General features: G+C 37.9%; 1 protein-coding gene and 5 non-coding genes across 6 annotated transcripts in view; 3 read left to right on the forward strand and 3 right to left on the reverse strand.

Annotated features, from left to right (window-relative positions):
- LOC139748733 (lateral signaling target protein 2 homolog) overlaps positions 1-22,734 on the reverse strand; it is a 53,326-nt gene extending 30,592 nt beyond the window's left edge. The window contains exon 1 of the mRNA XM_071662129.1: positions 22,670-22,734. The gene's annotated coding sequence lies outside the window, so the exon portion shown is untranslated. The remainder of the gene's footprint in view (positions 1-22,669) is intronic.
- LOC139748828 (small nucleolar RNA U3) lies at positions 13,388-13,591 on the reverse strand. The gene has a single exon (XR_011712836.1). It is a non-coding gene; the product is annotated as a small nucleolar RNA U3 (small nucleolar RNA).
- On the forward strand, positions 14,780-14,983 carry LOC139748827 (small nucleolar RNA U3). The gene has a single exon (XR_011712835.1). It is a non-coding gene; the product is annotated as a small nucleolar RNA U3 (small nucleolar RNA).
- Positions 17,079-17,282, reverse strand: LOC139748829 (small nucleolar RNA U3). The gene has a single exon (XR_011712837.1). It is a non-coding gene; the product is annotated as a small nucleolar RNA U3 (small nucleolar RNA).
- LOC139748830 (small nucleolar RNA U3) lies at positions 18,439-18,642 on the forward strand. Its single transcript, XR_011712838.1, has one exon. It is a non-coding gene; the product is annotated as a small nucleolar RNA U3 (small nucleolar RNA).
- A 978-nt stretch (positions 22,735-23,712) lies between the features above and the next one.
- LOC139748822 (U1 spliceosomal RNA) lies at positions 23,713-23,875 on the forward strand. The gene has a single exon (XR_011712831.1). It is a non-coding gene; the product is annotated as a U1 spliceosomal RNA (small nuclear RNA).
- The last annotated feature ends 91 nt before the right edge of the window (positions 23,876-23,966 follow it).

The raw sequence follows: 23,966 nt of genomic DNA on the forward strand, positions 1-23,966 counted from the left end.
GGGAAAATTATTCTTTTTTTAACCATTATTAATATCTATTTACACGAGATGATTATTAATTGTGGATTAATTTTTATTTCTTGGTGTTCATGGTTTTATATTTCAATAAATACCTTTATATGTAGATGTTATAAAAAAAAACATGGCGGCAATTTCAAATAGGATCCTTTCATGTTCTATTATTGTTGCTTTACTGTGATGATCTGTATTTCATATATGAATTTTGTTCAGTTTATATTTTAATGCATAGCAAGTGGGATGAAATACAATTGAAAGATTTAAACAAGATATGACAATTACATTTTTGAACCTAGAAGAAAAGTTTACGAATCGTGTTCATCAAATTCAGTCAAGAACTATACGATATATATATTTTTAAGTCATTTACACCCTACCTCATTATGATAATGAAGTGTGTCCTGGGCTTCTGACATTAGCAAATAACGATGACAGATAGCCATTGAAAAACTGATGAAATCCTTCTCATACTAATTTTCTGCAAAGCTGTTTAATGTATTAATTAATATTCTCAATTTGGATATAACTCTTTTTTCTATGACGATGGTACCTTAATGCAATATATGATGGCCTGACCTTTGACCTGAGCCTTAAAGGATATACCACCGTGCTTAAAGACAGCACTGTTCATCAAGTCGTAACGTCATATTCAATAATCGTTCAGTCTTGCTAATTTTCTTAAAAAAAAAAGGGGGATTATAATCTTTCCATTATGTTCTTTAGGAACAAATATGTTACACGCGTTCATATAGCCAAAGTCTTAATATGAAACTTCTTATTGTCTGCTGGCCTAAAACGACCCAGCTCATCACCCTTATACATTCAGTGTGACCTTAAATTCAATCTTAAGAGGTCAGGTCAAAGACCATATCGTAAACCCAGGGTCGTAAGGTCGTCCACAAGGGGTTGAACAGCTGAGATTAAGCTCAACAGGAAATCAAGTCTGATGACTAAATGGGAAAATTAGTTGCCACATTTTCTGGAATCTTTCGTTAACATATTTCACCTTAAACACTCCCACCATTTTGAAGTATTCTTTAACAAGAAGCCAAAAAAGTTTTGAAAATAAATCCTTTCTAAAATGGTATTCAGTTCAATGCTAAAAAGTTTTCTGTACTTTGGTGAGATCTTATATAATGCTGGTAGAAAGCTTATCATGTGCTACCAGGGAATCAAATTCGACCCCAAACTTTAAAAATGTCGACTCAAAATCAGATTAATGAAACATCTCTCATATATAGGAATATATGTTTTCATGGCTCACGTCTCATAGTAGACATCTGGTAACTATACAGAGGCTAAGTGGCTTCCGTATATCTCAAGGTTGTGAAGACGTGCATGGTCTTCTGATTATTTCAAATACCTGAATAAATTCATATATATATTTTTTTAATTGGTGATTATGATGATGGTGAAGGCCTGGTACTCGATATGCCTAGGGCTCAGACAACCCCCCCCCCCCCCCCCAGACACTGAAATGTGCCCGGAAATTAGCCAATGCATATCGGAATAACAGTGTACACCATCCAAATTGCCTATGTTCAAATGAACTGGTTGAAGAATGATGTAACATCAATATTTATAGCCGAAGAAAAACTATTTCTCCATAGTGTTCCCACCAAATCAGTCTCCCAAACATGGTACTTACACAACGTGGTATATAATTCTTATGACACATACAATAACAAGGACAAGTGGTATATGCCTCATTTACCTAAGAAGAATGAAAATATATACATGGGGGAACATATTTGATAAATGCAAAGACTTAAAAACAGCAAAGGGTGTGGTATGTCTCCTTGAAGGTCGCACAACTTCGTCCTTTATATAATGTTATGGTGCCCTTGCTTTGATTGGGGGTTGAGGAAGGGGGTCTGGGTGTGAGGGTTGGGATTGGGGACGGGGGGTTAATGGGGTGGGGAGGGGTTGGCTTGGATGTGTGGATGGGGTGAGGCTGGGGGGGTCCAGAGTTTGGGATGTGGGGAGGATCAGGAATAGTATGAGGTTTAGGGATAAGTGTACAGGTTATTTTGTCCCTGTTTCTACTATCAGATAGGATGAACAAAGGGCAATCTGAGATAAGGTATCTTATTTCTCTTTTTCTCAGATTTGAGAGCTCATGATATTAGAGCACCATGGGGAGTTAGGAAGGAAAGGAAAGGAAGGCCCTTTATTTAGCATACTTTCCTATTCAATATTTTCCTTTATTTCCTTGAGTATATGAGACAGTGATGCCAGTCACTGGTCACAGCAACAGGAGCAAGTCTAATGTAAATTGAACAAACGTCTATCAATATCCCTGACACCTGTTTCCTTAAGGGACTTCCTTAAGGGGGTGGCCAGGGTACAAGATTCTCCATAACTGGTGAACTATAATGCCTCTTTTTCAGCCTTAAGGTGACACCACCAGGGGATAACTTTAGTGCAGTCTTTTCAAGAGTCTCCACCCTAAAGTTCTTCCCAACTACTTTTACCTAATTTTCCTATCTACCACTTCTATCTATTGCTCCTACCATCCTGTCAAAAGGCAGGTCATGCATATAGCGATCACCAAAGGGAATATCTAGAATTACGAAGAATGTGTTGTGCAAATTAAATATTGTCAAGAGTTATGTGTGTCAAGAGATATTGTTATGTTTGTGGACAGAATGCCAACAGTCCATGTGTGGATGAGGCAAAAAGAAAAAACAGCTTAGTTTAGAGGAGTGCAATTTAAACACTGAAGTTCTGCTGGCTTACAATGCAACAGTTACTGACCACCCTCCTCATTCCTAGGCTAGTAATACCATCAATATTCCTTCCTGGTTGGCAGCTGCCTACCAACTACAACCTAACTATGAATAAATGACATGAAACAATCAAAATTTTCTTCCGTAAGCAAGTTCGTAATACACACCCATGCACGATTTTGAATTTAAGACAAACTAGATTTGAAATAAGAATTACATCAGTTAATGCAAACACCTTGGCAAGATATTGTCTGTCACTGGAGTTGGTAAGAAAATATGGAAAAAGTTTCCCTCCCCTCTCTTTGTTGGAAAGCCAAATACTTCATTAAGGATTCATTTAAGGATTTGTTTGAGATTACAAAAGTTATCATTTATGGAAAATTTTGCATAGTTATTTATTCCACATTCAAAATTCCATGGTTCTTAATTCATTTTATTTTATTTATTCATTATACTTTGTCGCTGTCTCCCGCGTTTGCGAGGTAGCGCAAGGAAACAGACGAAAGAAATGGCCCAACCCGCCCCCATAAACATGTATATACATACGTCCACACACGCAAATATACATACCTACACAGCTTTCCATGGTTTACCCCAGACGCTTCACATGCCTTGATTCAATCCACTGACAGCACGTCAACCCCGGTATACCACATCGCTCCAATTCACTCTATTCCTTGCCCTCCTTTCACCCTCCTGCATGTTCAGGCCCCGATCACACAAAATCTTTTTCACTCCATCTTTCCACCTCCAATTTGGTCTCCCTCTTCTCCTCATTCCCTCCACCTCCGACACATATATCCTCTTGGTCAATCTTTCCTCACTCATTCTCTCCATGTGCCCAAACCACTTCAAAACACCCTCTTCTGCTCTCTCAACCACGCTCTTTTTATTTCCACACATCTCTCTTACCCTTACGTTACTCACTCGATCAAACCACCTCACACCACACATTGTCCTCAAACATCTCATTTCCAGCACATCCATCCTCCTGCGCACAACTCTATCCATAGCCCATGCCTCGCAACCATACAACATTGTTGGAACCACTATTCCTTCAAACATACCCATTTTTGCTTTCCGAGATAATGTTCTCGACTTCCACACATTCTTCAAGGCCCCCAGAATTTTCGCCCCCTCCCCCACCCTATGATCCACTTCCGCTTCCATGGTTCCATCCGCTGCCAGATCCACTCCCAGATATCTAAAACACTTCACTTCCTCCAGTTTTTCTCCATTCAAACTCACCTCCCAATTGACTTGACCCTCAACCCTACTGTACCTAATAACCTTGCTCTTATTCACATTTACTCTTAACTTTCTTCTTCCACACACTTTACCAAACTCAGTCACCAGCTTCTGCAGTTTCTCACATGAATCAGCCACCAGCGCTGTATCATCAGCGAACAACAACTGACTCACTTCCCAAGCTCTCTCATCCCCAACAGACTTCATACTTGCCCCTCTTTCCAGGACTCTTGCATTTACCTCCCTAACAACCCCATCCATAAACAAATTAAACAACCATGGAGACATCACACACCCCTGCCGCAAACCTACATTCACTGAGAACCAATCACTTTCCTCTCTTCCTACACGTACACATGCCTTACATCCTCGATAAAAACTTTTCACTGCTTCTAACAACTTTCCTCCCACACCATATATTCTTAATACCTTCCACAGAGCATCTCTATCAACTCTATCATATGCCTTCTCCAGATCCATAAATGCTACATACAAATCCATTACAAATACATTAGACAATAGTTTGCAAATAAAATGCTTTTTTTGCACACCACTTGAGTACAGAAATTATGCAGTATTGTAAAAATGTACAAAATATGTAATTCTATGAATTAAGTTTCCACAGTAAAATTTCCTTTATCACATTACAATATTTCATATATTATAAACATCTGATTTTGATATACATGAAGTACAGTACAAAGTTTGTCTCATGATAATCACTGTTTAGATCCAGATTTCTTGGCGCAACAATAGCAAGAAAATTGTCTTAAAAAATCAAGTTCTTATATGACCACAAATTTCATAATATTTGGAAAGTTATGGAGAAATACAAATTGTCCAACAGAGACCATGTAGGCAGTAATTATGTGTCAGAATTACCTTACACCTAAATGATGACTGACTTGCATTCATCAGCCTTGTAAACATCAATAATCAAAAGGTATAATAATCTTTGATTAACTTATAACTTTACTCTGACTGCTCTAATGACTCTGGCAGTCAACGTATCTAATACCCTTAATAAGTAACCAATCTAGCATGATGGTTTACTTTATACAAAGCATGCAGTATTTGTCTTATGATTATAGATTAAAAATAACACTTACCTGAACCAGTTTTGAGCACTTCCATTAACTCCTCTTATAAAATTACAAATCTCTTCTTGGAACAGGGTCAATAATAGATTTCTTTGAATAAGTTTTAATTGGTTGCCTGCTGATATATGGTACAATAAAAACATTCAATACAGCTGTGATTACAACAGTGTACCAAACTAATCAAGTGTGATAACCGGATAAACCACTTGTGCAACATAGCATGAACTCTTAAACTAGTGGGACCCTATCTCTGGCTTTCTCTTCTATCATACAACTTTTGAAACAAGTACTGAAGTCATAAGCTTCCTACGATACAAGAACTTTCAGGAATGCTCTATATCACACAAACATAAGACAACTTCTCTTCACATCTCTTGCACCTGATCTATCAGGAGAATCTCTCATAAGTATGTAGACACACACCTATAAAGATCCCTTTTATCCAAAATATTACATGATTGGCATTTGTTACATCATAAACCTTATTTGCACCTGACTAGGATCACACTACTCCAACATCCACCCCTAGAGGATGGATCCACACATTGTGGTTGTATGTATTTTGGAAATTATCGCATCAATCAACAGAGGGAAGTCTCCAGCCATATGTACTGAGCAGTTTTATTTTCCCTGTCGCTGCTTATGCTGCTGCCCAGCATCACACACAAGGTCTGTCCTCACTTCTCATAAAAACAGAAAATGCAGTGTTTCCTTTCAGTTCAGGATTGGACTGGATTATAAAATTTAGGCTTATAAACCAAGCACTGGTGCTTCTAAGGCCATTCAGTGCTCTTAATACAGATTAGAATATTCTATCTTAGAAATTCATTTCAATTGAAAAAAAAAAATATATATATATCTTTCTTTTCTTTTCTTTCATACTATTCACCATTTCCCGCCTCAGTGAGGTAGCATTAAGAACAGAGGACTGAGCCTCTCAGGAAACATCCTCACCCAGCCCCCTTCTCTGTTCCTTCCTTTGGAAAATTGAAAAAAAAAAAAGAAAAGAGAGGGGAAGATTTCCAGCCCCCCGCTCCCTTCCTTTTAGTCGCCTTCTACGGCACGCAGGGAATACGTGGGAAGTATTCTTTCTCCCCTATCCCCAGGGATATATATATATATATATATATATATATATATATATATATATATATATATATGATAACAACCGGGAGAGACTGAGTACAGAATGGAAAAAGGTGAGAACAATGGAAGTAAGGGGAGTGGGGGAGGAATGGGATGTATTTAGGGAATCAGTGATAGATTGCGCAAAAGATGCTTGTGGCATGAGAAGAGTGGGCAGTGGGTTGATTAGAAAGGGTAACGAGTGGTGGGATGAAGAAGTAAGATTATTAGTGAAAGAGAAGAGAGAGGCATTTGGACGATTTTTGCAGGGAAAAAATGCAATTGAGTGGGAGATGTATAAAAGAAAGAGACAGGAGGTCAAGAGAAAGGTGCAAGAGGTGAAAAAGAGGGCAAATGAGAGTTGGGGTGAGAGAGTATCATTAAATTTTAGGGAGAATAAAAAGATGTTCAGGAAGGAGGTAAATAAAGTGCGTAAGACAAGGGAGCAAATGGGAACTTCAGTGAAGGGCGCAAATGGGGAGGTGATAACAAGTAGTGGTGATGTGAGAAGGAGATGGAGTGAGTATTTTGAAGGTTTGTTGAATGTGTTTGATGATAGAGTGGCAGATATAGGGTGTTTTGGTTGAGGTGGTGTGCAAAGTGAGAGGGTTAGGGAAAATGATTTGGTAAACAGAGAAGAGGTAGTAAAAGCTTTACGGAAGATGAAAGCCGGCAAGGCAGCAGGTTTGGATGGTATTGCAGTGGAATTTATTAAAAAAGGGGGTGACTGTATTATTGACTGGTTGGTAAGGTTATTTAATGTATGTATGACTCATGGTGAGGTGTCTGAGGATTGGCAGAATGCGTGCATAGTGCCATTGTACAAAGGCAAAGGGGATAAGAGTGAGTGCTCAAATTTCAGAGGTATAAGTTTGTTGAGTATTCCTGGTAAATTATATGGGAGGGTATTGATTGAGAGGGTGAAGGCTTGTACAGAGCATCAGATTGGGGAAGAGCAGTGTGGTTTCAGAAGTGGTAGAGGATGTGTGGATCAGGTGTTTGCTTTGAAGAATGTATGTGACAAATACTTAGAAAAGCAAATGGATTTGTATGTAGCATTTATGGATCTGGAGAAGGCATATGATAGAGTTGATAGAGATGCTCTGTGGAAGGTATTAAGAATATATGGTGTGGGAGGAAAGTTGTTAGAAGCAGTGAAAAGTTTTTATCGAGGATGTAAGGCATGTGTACGTGTAGGAAGAGAGGAAAGTGATTGGTTCTCAGTGAATGTAGGTTTGCGGCTAGGGTGTGTGATGTCTCCATGGTTGTTTAATTTGTTTATGGATGGGGTTGTTAGGGAGGTGAATGCAAGAGTTTTGGAAAGAGGGGCAAGTATGAAGTCTGTTGGGTATGAGAGAGCTTGGGAAGTGAGTCAGTTGTTGTTCGCTGATGATACAGCGCTGGTGGCTGATTCATGTGAGAAACTGCAGAAGCTGGTGACTGAGTTTGGTAAAGTGTGTGAAAGAAGAAAGTTAAGAGTAAATGTGAATAAGAGCAAGGTTATTAGGTACAGTAGGGTTGAGGGTCAAGTCAATTGGGAGGTAAGTTTGAATGGAGAAAAACTGGAGGAAGTAAAGTGTTTTAGATATCTGGGAGTGGATCTGGCAGCGGATGGAACCATGGAAGCGGAAGTGGATCATAGGGTGAGGGAGGGGGTGAAAATCCTGGGAGCCTTGAAGAATGTGTGGAAGTCGAGAACATTATCTCAGAAAGCAAAAATGGGTATGTTTGAAGGAATAGTGGTTCCAACAATGTTGTATGGTTGCGAGGCGTGGGGTATGGATAGAGTTGTGCGCAGGAGGGTGGATGTGCTGGAAATGAGATGTTTGAGGACAATGTGTGGTGTGAGGTGGTTTGATCGAGTAAGTAACGTAAGGGTAAGAGAGATGTGTGGAAATAAAAAGAGCGTGGTTGAGAGAGCAAAAGAGGGTGTTTTGAAATGGTTTGGGCACATGAAGAGAATGAGTGAGGAAAGATTGACCAAGAGGATATATGTGTCGGAGGTGGAGGGAACGAGGAGAAGTGGGAGACCAAATTGGAGGTGGAAAGATGGAGTGAAAAAGATTTTGTGTGATCGGGGCCTGAACATGCAGGAGGGTGAAAGGAGGGCAAGGAATAGAGTGAATTGGATCGATGTGGTATACCGGGGTTGATGTGCTGACTTTGGATTGAATCAGGGCATGTGAAGCGTCTGGGGTAAACATGGAAAGCTGTGTAGGTATGTATATTTGTGTGTGTGGACGTGTATGTATAAACATGTGTATGGGGGTGGGTTGGGCCATTTCTTTTGTCTGTTTCCTTGCGCTACCTCGCAAACGCGGGAGACAGCGACAAAGCAAAAAAAAAAATATATATATATATATCCCCATATATATATATATATATATATACACATTCACACATACAAATATATATATAAATTAATAGAAATTGTTAAAATCTATATTGAAAGTTAATTTGCTTTAAGAATTCCATTAACCTGTCAATATGACAGTTGTCACCGGGCAATTCATTCATGGACCTGCCATGTAAGGCATTTGCTCTTTGCTCTCGATTAAAAAGACATATTCCATTAGAATGTGTTTTACTGTCAAATCAGACTGACAAATGTGACAATAGGGAACCTGTTTTTCTTCATCACTTGACATCAAATAACTATGAGTGAGATGAGTATGTCCAATTCGGAGCCTAGTTATGATGAAACTTGCTCTTCAATTTAGGTGATTTGAGGATTCCCACTTTATGATATTTTTTTTGAGGAACAAAGCTTGCTGTATTATGTGTACATGTTTTAAAGACATGGTCCTGCTACTACTACTACTGTTAAATGTAAATAGCATAAAATACTTGTGTATACTATCCTTTCACCACACCTTATGTTCTTCTTTTACCCTGTTACCATAAAAGTTTATATATCTGTGTACCATGCAAAATGCAGACATCCATACTACAGTCTGTGTTACTATATGCATACAACAGTCACCACAGCTGAACAGTACCATAATTTCAGGTGTGAGAAATTATGAAGATGAAGCAGTTTGCCATTCTGTCCATCACTCAAGATGCAGGCAGATATAGTGTAGACAATATTTCTTACCTGGACGGTGGTGGTTTTCAAAATCTACAGGTGAAGGATCTCTCAGCGAGTACAGTTTTGCTGCAGCAAGAAATTCACTGATTTTGCATTCTACTTCATGTGTGTGATGCAGTTTCTATTGCCCTTTCAAAATCATTCTTATTCTGTTTCATATACCAAAGACAAAATTATCAACTCTGCCATGATAAACCATCTACTTACATTTACAATATGTACATTATTGAATTACCAATACATCACTAATAAATTTAATGATTCAAATTACCTGTTCTAATGATCATGTAACAATGTTACATACCTGGAAGATAATATATGAAAAATCATTTCAAACTCTGAAGCAGCAAGTATTAATTGGAGAGAGTTAGTCATGAAAGATAATACCTGTTAAGCTATTTACTACTGTCTTTATTATGTTACTGATAAACCAGGTACACTAGTTTTTCTTGTAGTTTTATGGGAATGTTTATGCTTTACATATTTTGGCAAAAAGGTACCTCTTAAAAATAAAGGACTATGTTTCAAAAGCATCTCAATCTGCCAGTCATAAGTCCTTATTTTTCTATAGAAAGAAATGAAACCATTTAGAGATATAAAATCAAATGAAAATTGATGTTTTGATTTGTCTTCTCAAGGAATGAATGACAATCATACTTACGGGATATTCTTTGCAGCTGAATTAAACACAGGCATGTTACTATGTGACATACAAAATCTAACATATGTAGAGAGGGACCTATGTAAGTAGCTCTTCCTTATATGTTCCATATTACAATGTTCTACCAAACACTCCAGTCAACTCAAAGTCTGCTTCATTCTCCTACAAAGAAATGTCCAGTGAAGTGTACATACAAGTAAACTCACCTACATAACCTACATACCTACAACCTCCCTCCCACTCAGAATATTAGGTGATCTACACGTTAAAATCATAAATCTTATTTGCACCTGACAAGGATTATACTGCTCCAACACCCACCCCTTGGGGATTTACTTCATCAATCAGCAGCAGAAATTTTTCTGTCAGATGTACAAAGTAGTCTTATGTTCCTCACTGCTGCTCCTACCTCTGCCACTCCTGCTACCAACTGCTGTGGCTCCTGCCACTTGATGCTGCCAGGTGTCCTGTCTTCCAAATACCCGCTAATACCTAGAAAAATGGAAATTGGATAAGCTTGGTGCAATATGTCTGTGTGCATGCATCTTAAAAACAGCATGGTCCTCCTACTTCTATAATCGATGCAAAATAGTTGTATATGTATATATATATATATATATATATATATATATATATATACTATTTTTTACCATATAATTTCTAGTTTTACCCTGCTACCATACATCAATTTACATTTACCATGCAAAGTGCCCAGACATGCATACTACAGTCTTGTGTTGCTGTATTCATATAACAGTTGCCACAGCTACCAGCTACTAACACACAGTCTCAGGTCTAATAAATTACAACTACCAAGCAGTTGGTCAGTCAACATCAGACATATTGAGAGACACACGGCAGTCACTGGCGAAATCACACTTACAATAGCCAAAAAGCAGACACACTAAAAGAGGTTAGTTCAGGTTCTCTAAATATTCATATCATGATGATAATGGTTTTCAAAATCTTCAGGTGTACGATCCATCAGTAAGTACTTTTGCTGTCATAAAAAAATTCAATGATCTTGTGTAACTGTTTCCTCAGTAAATATCTCTTGAAAAGCCCAAACAAATTCATTCTTACTCCTATTTCATATCCCAAAGGTATCCATTATCAACTTTGTCATGATGAACTGTTTACATAAAGATTACATAGACTGCTTAATTACCAATATACATACTTCTAATACATATCAATGCAACTATATACATGCAATGTTATAGTCCCAAACCACGACTAAAGTGCATAGTCAAGAACATAAAAATTTCAATGTCCAGTCAGTGTCAGCCTATTCATTGGTTAAAACAATTCAAACACAGACAAAACTGCCAATATGTTGAAAAGTCATCCTCATTAAGTACATACACCAGGTTAGTCCCTTTAAATACGCATCATTATTAATACAAAGGAATTCAAACACCAAGGAGGCACTTGAAGAAAAATGTCAAGTTTATATCTAACCATATCTATAGTACTGCTTTATACCTCTCTAATCAGCTAATCTTTCCTGATGTTAATAATCCTGTTGAAGAAGCAGTACTTCACCTACTTTGACATAAGATATCAACTCATTACTGTAACTGAAATTGGACGAATCAAGCCTTGATTAGCTTGCTAGGTCAAGATTATGGGGCCTTTTATGATTCTGAATACCTGTATCAGACCACCTCAACCCTCTCTTTTCCAAGCTAAACAGCTTTTAAGTCCTTCAGTCAGCTCTTACAGGATTTGCTTCTCAAATTCTATCTTAGCAGCTCAACACTAAACTCTCTCCACTTTTTCTTTTTTCTTTTTTCTTTTTTTTTGAAGTAGGATACCCAAACCTAAACACAAAACCAAAATAATTCATTTTCTTACCAGACTTTCCAAGACTTTCTTACCCTACTTTCCAATTCTCAGAGAGATGAATTCCTAACAGACTCAATTTGTCTCATCTCCAGTGATAATGTTATTATTCTACAGACTTTTCATTTATTTTCATGTGCTGACATTGATATTTTTCCAAAATGTTGTTCCATATACATGACAGACTGCCATGAATTTTCAAGAGAAACCATTTTTCTACAAATGAACCTGGGCTGTAATAGTATTAGTTAGTTTGCATATCCAATGGTAATTCAAATTCAAATGCAAACCCAAATTGCTTTAATACCTGTTTTGGTCATAGCATTTCCTGCACTGCCACTTGTGTGAAACTTGATGAGAAGGTAACAGTAATATACCAGGAAAATAATGCACATATTTCTACAATTAGAGCACCATATATATATATATATATATATATATATATATATATATATATATATATATATATATATATATATATATATATATATATAAGCTCCTAACTCATGACATTATCCACTGATGTTACTATGCAAGTATTTAATTTTTTCCAACTGTAAAATCTTTACACGGTTCATGAAAATGAGTTAAAAAAAAATCAAAACAATTTCATATACACTTAATCTTACCAATTCTCGCAATACATAAAAACCAGTTTGACCTCAGACATGTAAAACACATGGATGTCTCCTTATGCCACCTCTAAAATCTTCAAGGAAAGTACAGTTTTAGATACATACAGGAGAGTACACATGTAATCACACACCTATGCAATACCTCATCAACCATAATAACAAAACTCCTTTACCAATAATCATCAATTGGTGACAGTGTTAACAGGAGTTGAAACCTGAAGAGTACTGGTCATTGACCTGGTAATTACTACACCAACTAACTCTCTTAAGGGACTGGAAGATATTAACCCAAACCCATAATAGTGATCTTCAACAGCCACCTTCACTAGGTGGAAAGGGGGTTTCTTTTTTTGAGCACCTATTGTGGGTTGAATGATCTGTTCCTGGAAGATACCTCCCAAACCATTACGTAACAACTGCGACCTTTAACTGCCAACTGGTAGTGGGAATTGTCTGCAAAGGACAAGACAAGACACCACTGACATGACTGATTAGGAGGAGAACAAGAATATTAGTTTTAGGCCAGCAGTGGAGGGAACACACAGGAGAACTCTGGAATGATTCACTATATCTAGTGACACACAAGAACTACACCCAAAGGGGTAACATTCATATAAAGTATAAGAACTCTAAGGACTAAAGTAATGTTTTAAGTCTCAAGAGTTGAATGCTTTCTTTCCGGAGGGAGTGCATGAAAAGATCCTATAATTAAAAAAAAAAAAAATTGGCAAACTATAGTTGCTTAAGATTCTCCGCTACTCTGCCTAATTCTAATGGCCAAGATAATATACTGTGTCTAATAATGTTGAATGAGTTGTTCTCCCATTAATGAGAATTATAACTAATATGAATTGTTTATTTCTCCCCGGAGGGAGTGGGTCAAAAGACCCAGACAAAAAACCCTATAGGTCAACTATAGTTGATTAGTTTTCCTAACCACTCAGCCTGCACGGGTCTCCTCCACTCACCAGCAAGCTGGGGTGGAACGGTCATCAATGCATACGAGACCATGGCCTCCCACACCGCTTCCCGCTCAGAGACTCATGCTGACACTCGTCATCGTGGTTGGATATGTTCTTGGATTACATCCATGAACGGTTTAATCATACTATAGAATTGATCCTATGAAGTATGATCATACTTGAACCCATCCACACTCCTCTACTGGCTCACCCATACTGCGGACACCGCCAGGAAAACACAATCATTATCTAATTACTTTCTCAAATCATTTAAAACCAACCCATTCATTATCATCATCTCTTTACAATATCATTTAACACTTTTTAGTTTTAATAGAATATAAGATATTAATATCTATAAAGATATGAGAAGTATATGAAATTCCTCAGTACATACCAGATACCTTATATCTGATATCAAATATATATATATATATATATATATATATATATATATATATATATATATATATAAAATAGAAATTAACATGTCTTAGAACGATAGAATAATTCTTATTCATAATCTTATCAATTTTATTGAATGGAATAGTGAATAAATAATACTGTAACGTCTGTGTAACTTAGTGCATTTAAACCAATGCCTTCAACACTTTACATTAACAAATACTTGATGAAAGGAAGAATTGCATCAGCTTATCCAGTACTATACTTTCAGTCGATTAAATAATGAGTCTATGGTCACAATAAAAGGGTTAAAACCATTAAAAGATAATGAACAAATTACCATAACTTTAGTGAGTTCTTTTTTTGTCATTCTCTTGGTACATCAAAGAAAACGTCTTGTATTCCACTGGGACCCATACTGACTCTATATTCAGTAAAGAATAATTATTTCCCTATTTATTTTCTGATCTGCAGAGCCTGTATATTGGTAGAATCATATGGAAGACGATGATAATGGGGATACAATTACCTTTTGGTACATCCATCTGCTTGAAGTCAAGGTCACAATCGTTCCAAAGACATTAGAAACCAACGACAGAATTGGTTATGGCTTGTTATTCATAAATACACTCGGTGAAATTTATATGAAATTGGAATAAGAATTATTCTCTCGTTCTAACACTTGGTAACTATTTATTTCACCTACATATCCGTTTGATATCAGATATAAGGTATCTTGTCTGTGTCGACTAACTTCATTTTTCTTCTCTTATACATTCATGCAATTAATAACATTTACTCCATTAAAACTAAAAAGTGTTAAATGATATTGTGAACAGGTGATGATAATGAATGAGTTAGTTTGAAATGTTTTGAGAAAGTAATTAGATAATGATTGTGTTTTCCTGGCGGTGTCCGCAGTATGGGTGAGCCAGTAGAGGAGTGTGGATGGGTTCAAGTATGATCATACTTCATAGGATCAATTCTATAGTATGATTAAACCGTTCATGGATGTAATCCAAGAACATATCCAACCACGATGACGAGTCTCAGCATGAGTCTCTGAGCGGGAAGCGGTGTGGGAGGCCATGGTCTCGTATGCATTGATGACCGTTCCACCCCAGCTTGCTGGTGAGTGGAGGAGACCCGTGCAGGCTGAGTGGTTAGGAAAACTAATCAACTATAGTTGACCTATAGGGTTTTTTGTTTGGGTCTTTTGACCCACTCCCTCCGGGGAGAAATAAACAATTCATATGGAACCTAACCTCATCTTATCCTCCCCTGGTACAAATAAATAACTCATTAACAGTTAGAACACTTGACTATAATCTTACGAAGTAAAGTCAGGCAAAGTCTTTCTTTCATTTAAGATCATGACACCTTTGCTTGCTAAGACACGGCCCTCTACCTCTTCATAGCTCCTTCCCTTCTTTTATCTTCTTCTCACATCCACGCAACATCTTATGGCCATGTTCATGCCCAACATAGAGTCACCTGGGAGCTGGCTATTCACCTATTCTCACAAGCACCTCTTCCATTTCCTTCTTTTCGCTCTTACAAAGTAGTGAGGCCGCCACCTATTACATGTTCTTCCTCATTCAAGTCAGGCACTCGCAAGTGCACACTTTCCCTCACTTGGCGCCAACTCCACCATGTCATGTTCCACTCGCTGCCTTCACGGATCCTCACAATACATCTACTCTCTCATCACGCACTCAAATCTTTTCCACCAACCACATTGCTACACCAGTCGTAGACCTTCTACATTGACTAGGGGTTTCCTTCTCATGCCTCCGGAGTTCTGTGCTGGATCCAATAACGTCCCCACCATCTACCACTTGGCTGACAGGGTCCGACATTGTAGGCGTCCACCAGGTTCCTCTTGGTCCGGAGCCTTGCTACTTTCTACACCTTGTGTTTGACTTGTCGCAGGCTCACTGCAACATGCACCTCGATATTACTAAAGCGTGTAACTGCTTTAGCTGCCTCGTCTGCTGTCTCCTTCCTCTCCATCTCCACCTGGCTTGGGATCCAGTGTATGGGACCGACACGTCTCTGTAGCTGTGGATCTTGAAGTAGCCCCAGGATCGAGGTGACAACCTTAATCTTGTCTTTTGGGAGGCTGTGTTGCAGCGCCTGCACTGATGACTTGCAAGTCCGGGTGTATTATCACAGGCTTCTAGTGCGTGTGGGCTGCCTGCATGTTCCAGTTTTTGGACATGGCTACCAACTCCATCAGTAGTGTGGAGCAGCCATTTGACAGACTCCAGAGGCGTGTATGATCTTGGGTGTGGAAGGCAGCAGCCTCCGATCTTCTCTCATCATCTCTCTGGTCCACTGAACCGTCTGTGAAGTATGCTACAGCCTCAGCAGGTGGACCAATGACCTTGGCTCTCAAAGCCAGTCTTCTCAGGTCTTCCTGCTGGAGGCAGAACTTCTTGTCTCCTAATGTTGTGACTGCAATATCGAGGTGTGCATGTTGCAGTGAGCCTGCGACAAGTCAAACACAAGGTGTAGAAAGTAGCAAGGCTCCAGACCAAGAGGAACCTGGTGGACGCCTACAATGTCGGATCCCTGTCAGCCAAGTGGTCGATGGTGGGGACGTTATTGGATCCAGCACAGAACTCCGGAGGCATGAGAAGGAAACCCCTAGTCAATGTAGAAGGTCTACGACTGGTGTAGCAATGTGGTTGGTGGAAAAGATTTGAGTGCGTGATGAGAGAGTAGATGTATTGTGAGGATCCGTGAAGGCAGCGAGTGGAACATGACATGGTGGAGTTGGCGCCAAGTGAGGGAAAGTGTGCACTTGCGAGTGCCTGACTTGAATGAGGAAGAACATGTAATAGGTGGCGGCCTCACTACTTTGTAAGAGCGAAAAGAAGGAAATGGAAGAGGTGCTTGTGAGGATAGGTGAATAGCCAGCTCCCAGGTGACTCTATGTTGGGCATGAACATGGCCATAAGATGTTGCGTGGATGTGAGAAGAAGATAAAAGAAGGGAAGGAGCTATGAAGAGGTAGAGGGCCGTGTCTTAGCAAGCAAAGGTGTCATGATCTTAAATGAAAGAAAGACTTTGCCTGACTTTACTTCGTAAGATTATAGTCAAGTGTTCTAACTGTTAATGAGTTATTTATTTGTACCAGGGGAGGATAAGATGAGGTTAGGTTCCATATGAATTGTTTATTTCTCCCCGGAGGGAGTGGGTCAAAAGACCCAAACAAAAAACCCTATAGGTCAACTATAGTTGATTAGTTTTCCTAACCACTCAGCCTGCACGGGTCTCCTCCACTCACCAGCAAGCTGGGGTGGAACGGTCATCAATGCATACGAGACCATGGCCTCCCACACCGCTTCCCGCTCAGAGACTCATGCTGACACTCGTCATCGTGGTTGGATATGTTCTTGGATTACATCCATGAACGGTTTAATCATACTATAGAATTGATCCTATGAAGTATGATCATACTTGAACCCATCCACACTCCTCTACTGGCTCACCCATACTGCGGACACCGCCAGGAAAACACAATCATTATCTAATTACTTTCTCAAAACATTTCAAACTAACTCATTCATTATCATCACCTGTTCACAATATCATTTAACACTTTTTAGTTTTAATGGAGTAAATGTTATTAATTGCTATGAATGTATAAGAGAAGAAAATGAAGTTAGTCGACACAGACAAGATACCTTATATCTGATATCAAACGGATATGTAGGTGAAATAAATAGTTACCAAGTGTTAGAACGAGAGAATAATTCTTATTCCAATTTCATATAAATTTCACCGAGTGTATTTATGAATAACAAGCCATAACCAATTCTGTCGTTGGTTTCTAATGTCTTTGGAACGATTGTGACCTTGACTTCAAGCAGATGGATGTACCAAAAGGTAATTGTATCCCCATTATCATCGTCTTCCATATGATTCTACCAATATACAGGCTCTGCAGATCAGAAAATAAATAGGGAAATAATTATTCTTTACTGAATATAGAGTCAGTATGGGTCCCAGTGGAATACAAGACGTTTTCTTTGATGCACCAAGAGAATGACAAAAAAAGAATTCACTAAAGTTATGGTAATTTGTTCATTATCTTTTAATGGTTTTAACCCTTTTATTGTGACCATAGACTCATTATTAAATCGACTGAAAGTATAGTACTGGATAGGGTGATGCAATTCTTCCTTTCATCAAGTATTTGTTAATGTAAAGTGTTGAAGGCATTGGTTTAAATGCACTAAGTTACACAGACGTTACAGTATTATTTATTCACTATTCCATTCAATAAAATTGATAAGATTATGAATAAGAATTATTCTATCGTTCTAAGACATGTTGATTTTTATTTTACCTATACATATATATACATTTGATATCAGATATAAGGTATCTGGTATGTACTGAGGAATTTCATATACTTCTCATATCTTTATAGACATTAATATCTTATATTCTATTAAAACTATAAAGTGTTAAATGATATTGTAAAGAGATGATGGTAATGAATGAGTTAGTTTGAAATGTTTTGAGAAAGTAATTAGATAATGATTGTGTTTTCCTGGCGGTGTCCGCAGTATGGGTGAGCCAGTAGAGGAGTGTGGATGGGTTCAAGTATGATCATACTTCATAGGATCAATTCTATAGTATGATTAAACCGTTCATGGATGTAATCCAAGAACATATCCAACCACGATGACGAGTGTCAGCATGAGTCTCTGAGCGGGAAGCGGTGTGGGAGGCCATGGTCTCGTATGCATTGATGACCGTTCCACCCCAGCTTGCTGGTGAGTGGAGGAGACCCGTGCAGGCTGAGTGGTTAGGAAAACTAATCAACTATAGTTGACCTATAGGGTTTTTTGTTTGGGTCTTTTGACCCACTCCCTCCGGGGAGAAATAAACAATTAATTTATAACCTAACCTGATCTTATCCTCCCCTTGGACAAATGAACAACTCATTAACAGTTAGAACACTTAATTATAATCTTACCCAGTTGGGACAAGTGAACAACTCATTAACAATCAGAACACTTAATTATAAACCTTATCCAGTAAAGTCAGGCAAAGTCTTTCTTTCTTTTAAGATCATCTGACTTCTAATTGCCTTTTCGTGCATCCACCTGCTTGAAATGGTCAGGATCGTCGTTCAAAAGACATCAAAAACCATCTCAATACAACCAATTTCAACCTAATACACCCTAAACCCAACCTAATAGCATTTACTGCAGCTATGAAAACAAGAGAGTGAATACCTAAATAGTTTGGAATCAAAGTGTGTCCCAGTTTACGCTGCCTTTAAACGATTATAGACCGATTCATTATCGAATGAGTAATTCAAGTGGAGGGTGGCAAAGAAAATACAGAGAGAGAGAGAGAGAGAGAGAGAGAGAGAGAGAGAGAGAGAGAGAGAGAGAGAGAGAGAGAGAGAGAGAGAGAGAGAATCCTAGGCTATGGCTGTCTATTGGTAAGATAATAATAAGGCTATGGCTACCTATGTCAATTGCTAGACTATCAAGGCTATGGTTATGTCAACTGCTAAAACATTAAGGCTATGCCTTTCTATGGCTATTGATAAGATTACAAGCTATGGCTGTGGCTAAGATATTCAGGATATGGCTATCTAAGGATATTGTTAAGATATTAAGGCTATGGCTATGGCTAAAATATGAAAGGATATTGTTAAGATATTATGGCTATGGCTAAAATATTAAGGCTATAGCTATCTATGGATATTGCTATGATATACAGGCTATGGCAATGCACGGCAATTGCTAAGATATTAAGGCTATGGCTTTCTATGGCTATTGCTATGAAATAGAGGCTACGCTATTGCTAAGATGTATAGGCTATAGTTATTGCTAAGATATCTAGGCTATGGCTATCGTTAAGATATCTAGGTTATGAACATTGCTAAGATATTTAGGCAATGGCTATTGCTAAATATATATAGGCTATGGCTATTGCTAGATATATAGGATATGGCTATCGCTAAGATATACAGGATATGGCTACTGCTAAGATATTTAGGCTATTGTTATTGCTAAGATATCTAGGCTATGGCTATCGTTAAGATATCTAGGTTATGGCTGTTGCTAAGATATTTAGGCTATGGCTATTGCTAGATATATAGGATATGGCTATTGCTAGATATATAGGCTAGGGCTATTGCTAGATATATAGGATATGGCTATTGCTAAGATATTTAGGCTATGGCTATTGCTAAGATATCTAGGCTATGGCTATTGCTAAGATATATAGGCTATGGCTATTGCTAAGATATATAGGCTATGGCTATGCTAAGATATATAGGCTATGGCTATTGCTAAGATATCTAGGCTATGGCTATTGCTAAGATATATAGGCTATGGCTATTGCTAGATATATAGGATATGGCTATTGCTAGATATATAGGCTATGGCTATTGCTAAGATATTTAGGCTATGGCTACTGCTAAGATATTTAGGCTATGGCTATTGCTAGATATATAGGATATGGCTATTGCTAGATATATAGGCTATGGCTATTGCTAGATATATAGGCTATGGCTATTGCTAGATATATAGGCTATGGCTATTGCTAGATATATAGGCTATGGCTATTGCTAGATATATAGAATATGGCTATTGCTAAGATATTTAGGCTATAGCTATTGCTAGATATATAGGCTATGGCTATTGCTAGATATATAGGATATGGCTATTGCTAAGATATTTAGGCTATGGCTATTGCTACGATATTTAGGCTATGGCTATTGCTAGATATATAGGCTATGGCTATTGCTAGATATATAGGCTATGGCTATTGCTAGATATATAGAATATGGCTATTGCTAAGATATTTAGGCTATAGCTATTGCTAGATATATAGGCTATGGCTATTGCTAGATATATAGGATATGGCTATTGCTAAGATATTTAGGCTATGGCTATTGCTAAGATATTTAGGCTATGGCTATTGCTAAGATATTTAGGCTATGGCTATTGCTAAGATATATAGGCTATGGCTGTCGCTAAGATATATAGGCTATGGCTATTGCTAAGATATTTAGGCTATGGCTATTGCTAAGATATTTAGGCTATGGCTATTGCTAAGATATTTAGGCTATGGCTATTGCTAAGATATCTAGGCTATGGCTATCGCTAAGATACATAGGCTATGGCTATTGCTAAGATATTTAGGCTATGGCTATTGCTAAGATATTTAGGCTATGGCTATTGCTAAGATATCTAGGCTATGGCTATTGCTTACAATATATAGGCTAAGGCTATTGCTTACAATATATAGGCTATGGCTATTGCTTACAATATAGAGGCTTATGGCTATTGCTAAGATATATAGGCTATGGCTATTGCTAAGATATCTAAGCTATGGCTATTGCTAAGATATATAGGCTATGGCTATTGCTAAGATATTTAGGCTATGGCTATTGCTAAGATATCTAGGCTATGGCTATTGCTTACAATATATAGGCTAAGGCTATTGCTTACAATATATAGGCTATGGCTATTGCTTACAATATAGAGGCTTATGGCTATTGCTAAGATATATAGGCTATGGCTATTGCTAAGATATCTAAGCTATGGCTATTGCTAAGATATATAGGCTATGGCTATTGCTAAGATATTTAGGCTATGGCTATTGCTAAGATATTTAGGCTATGGCTATTGCTTAAGATATCTAGGCTATGGCTATTGCTAAGATATATAGGCTATGGCTATTGCTAAGATATATAGGCTATGGCTATTGCTAAGATATCTAGGCTATGGCTATTGCTAAGATATTTAGGCTATGGCTATTGCTTAAGATATCTAGGCTATAGCTATTGCTAAGATATATAGGCTATGGCTATTGCTAAGTTACATAGGCTATGGCTATTGCTAAGACATATAGGCTATGGCTATTGCTTAAGATATATAGGCTACGGCTATTGCTGAAGATATATAGGCTATGGCTATTGCTTAAGATATCTAGGCTATGGCTATTGCTTAAGATATCTAGGCTATGGCTATTGCTTAAGATATCTAGGCTATGGCTATTGCTCAAGATATCTAGGCTATGGCTATTGCTTAAGATATTTAAGGTATTGCTATATCTCGTAACAAGCCATGACCCTCGTTCAGATAAATATTGGCCTCCATTACTAATTCACAAATATGTCCTAAAATGTTCAAATGTCCTTAAATATGTCCTAAAATGTTCAAATGTCCTTAAACATGTCCTAAAATGTTCAAATGTCCTTAAATATGTCCTAAAATGTTCAAATATGTCCATAAATGTCCTACAATGTTCAAATGTCCTTAATTATGTCCTAAAATATTCAAATATGTCCATAAATGTCCTAAAATGTTCAAGTATATCCTAAAATGTTCAAATATATCCCTGAATGTCCTAAAATGTTCAAATATGTCCTACAATATGTCCTTTAATGTCATAAAATGTTCAAATATGTCCTTAAATATGTCGTAAAATGTTCCAATATGTCCTAAAATATGTCCTTAAATATGACGTTCATTAAAGACCTATTAGGGGCAAGACCTGGAAAAAAAAATAAATCATTATTTCCTCAAGAATGGCCACGAAGCCTTTCGATTTCGTGTGCCATAATGTTCATCTGAAAAGAACAAAAGGCAATATGGTTGACAAAATACATTGTTATTAGATAAAAATTTGTGTTATATTTCGGGTTGGCTTTTAGGGTTGAACGACCATTTGCCTCAGCAATGCCATTAGCCCCGCCACCCTCTTCGCTGTTGTAGTCTCTCGCTTAATTCACCTAATCATCCTGTAATGAACTAATAAGTAGGTCTACATAGAGTCTAATTAAAGGCATGGTTACACTATACTTACATAATTAAATAGCGTTGCTTTCGCCAGCACTCGCCGTGTTGTCCTTCCCTCTTCCTCCTCCTCCCGGCGCCATCCACTCACGACTGAGCCTGGTAGTGAAATGAGCTCATATGTTGTGTATAACTTAATCAATTCATCCATCTCAAATTAATCCAATTCATTGACCTCATTCAATATTATTCACTATGACAGAATGCACCCAAGCACGCAACGATTTTTTACATTCACGGTAATCGTAAAAAGAACCATATTTCAGTTGCAATTGCCCCAAGGTTGATTCCCGAAGGAGCTCAACTGATCCATTACGTTCAAGTACACATATTAATGGCCAAATCACTTTATTTACTCCAGAAATATCAACAATCATGCTATAGAATATATATTTTATTCTCCTACAACGAAATACATTAGTTACCGCCTACGTCTGGCATCCCACCCTAGCAGCATCTTTAAGCGCTCCCAATGTCGGATGGGTAACTGAGATTTTCTATGTCTTCTCAAAATGCTAATGACTTCTTGGGGATAATTGGTGGAAGCAGACACCAGCTGGGAAATTTAAAAAGTTAGGGAGGTTTTAATTCGACATTATGGTCACACCGGCAGAGCCGTAATTGTCGCCACATGACCAAGAAAGCAATTCTAAGACTTCACTATATAGCTCAAACTATCACCCTGTATATATCAATGCCTTTATATAAGTTTCATTTATACCTGTATAACCCTAAGGAACCTTCTTACGAGTCGTCTACCGTTCCAAGGATGCGCTGCAATCAGTAGCAGGGAAAGTACGGATTTTACCCCTCCTTCCTCAGCAGGGTCATACAACATACCTAGTAAAAACAATTTTAATCAATCAAATCTTACCCTATACACTATCCTCATTTTACATAATACAAAAATTACTCAAGATTTAACTCAAAAAATATTATAAATATATGATTACATAATTAAAAGTCTTTAATAAAATATTACATACGTTTTCTGAAGGATTTGTTTATTCCTCAGTGGAATGACGCCTGGGTCAGAGGTTGTCTAGGTCGAGCATACTTACCTGGCACAGGAGATACCATGATCACGAAGGTGGTTCTCCCGGGGCGAGGCCCGCCATTGCACTCCGGTGGCGTTGACCCCCGCGATTGACCCAAAAGTGGTCAACTCGAGTGCGTAATTTTTGTTAGCAGGGGACTGCGTCCGCGCCGTCCCCTTAATAAAGAATGATCATAAAGTTTAACCTTGGTTTAAAGTCCCCTTCGTTAAAAATAATAGAATAATGAGAAAGTTTATCCTTGGTTCAATT

The sequence above is a fragment of the Panulirus ornatus genome, chromosome 5 (genome assembly GCF_036320965.1).
Source record: "Panulirus ornatus isolate Po-2019 chromosome 5, ASM3632096v1, whole genome shotgun sequence".
NCBI classification, from domain to species: domain Eukaryota; kingdom Metazoa; phylum Arthropoda; class Malacostraca; order Decapoda; family Palinuridae; genus Panulirus; species Panulirus ornatus.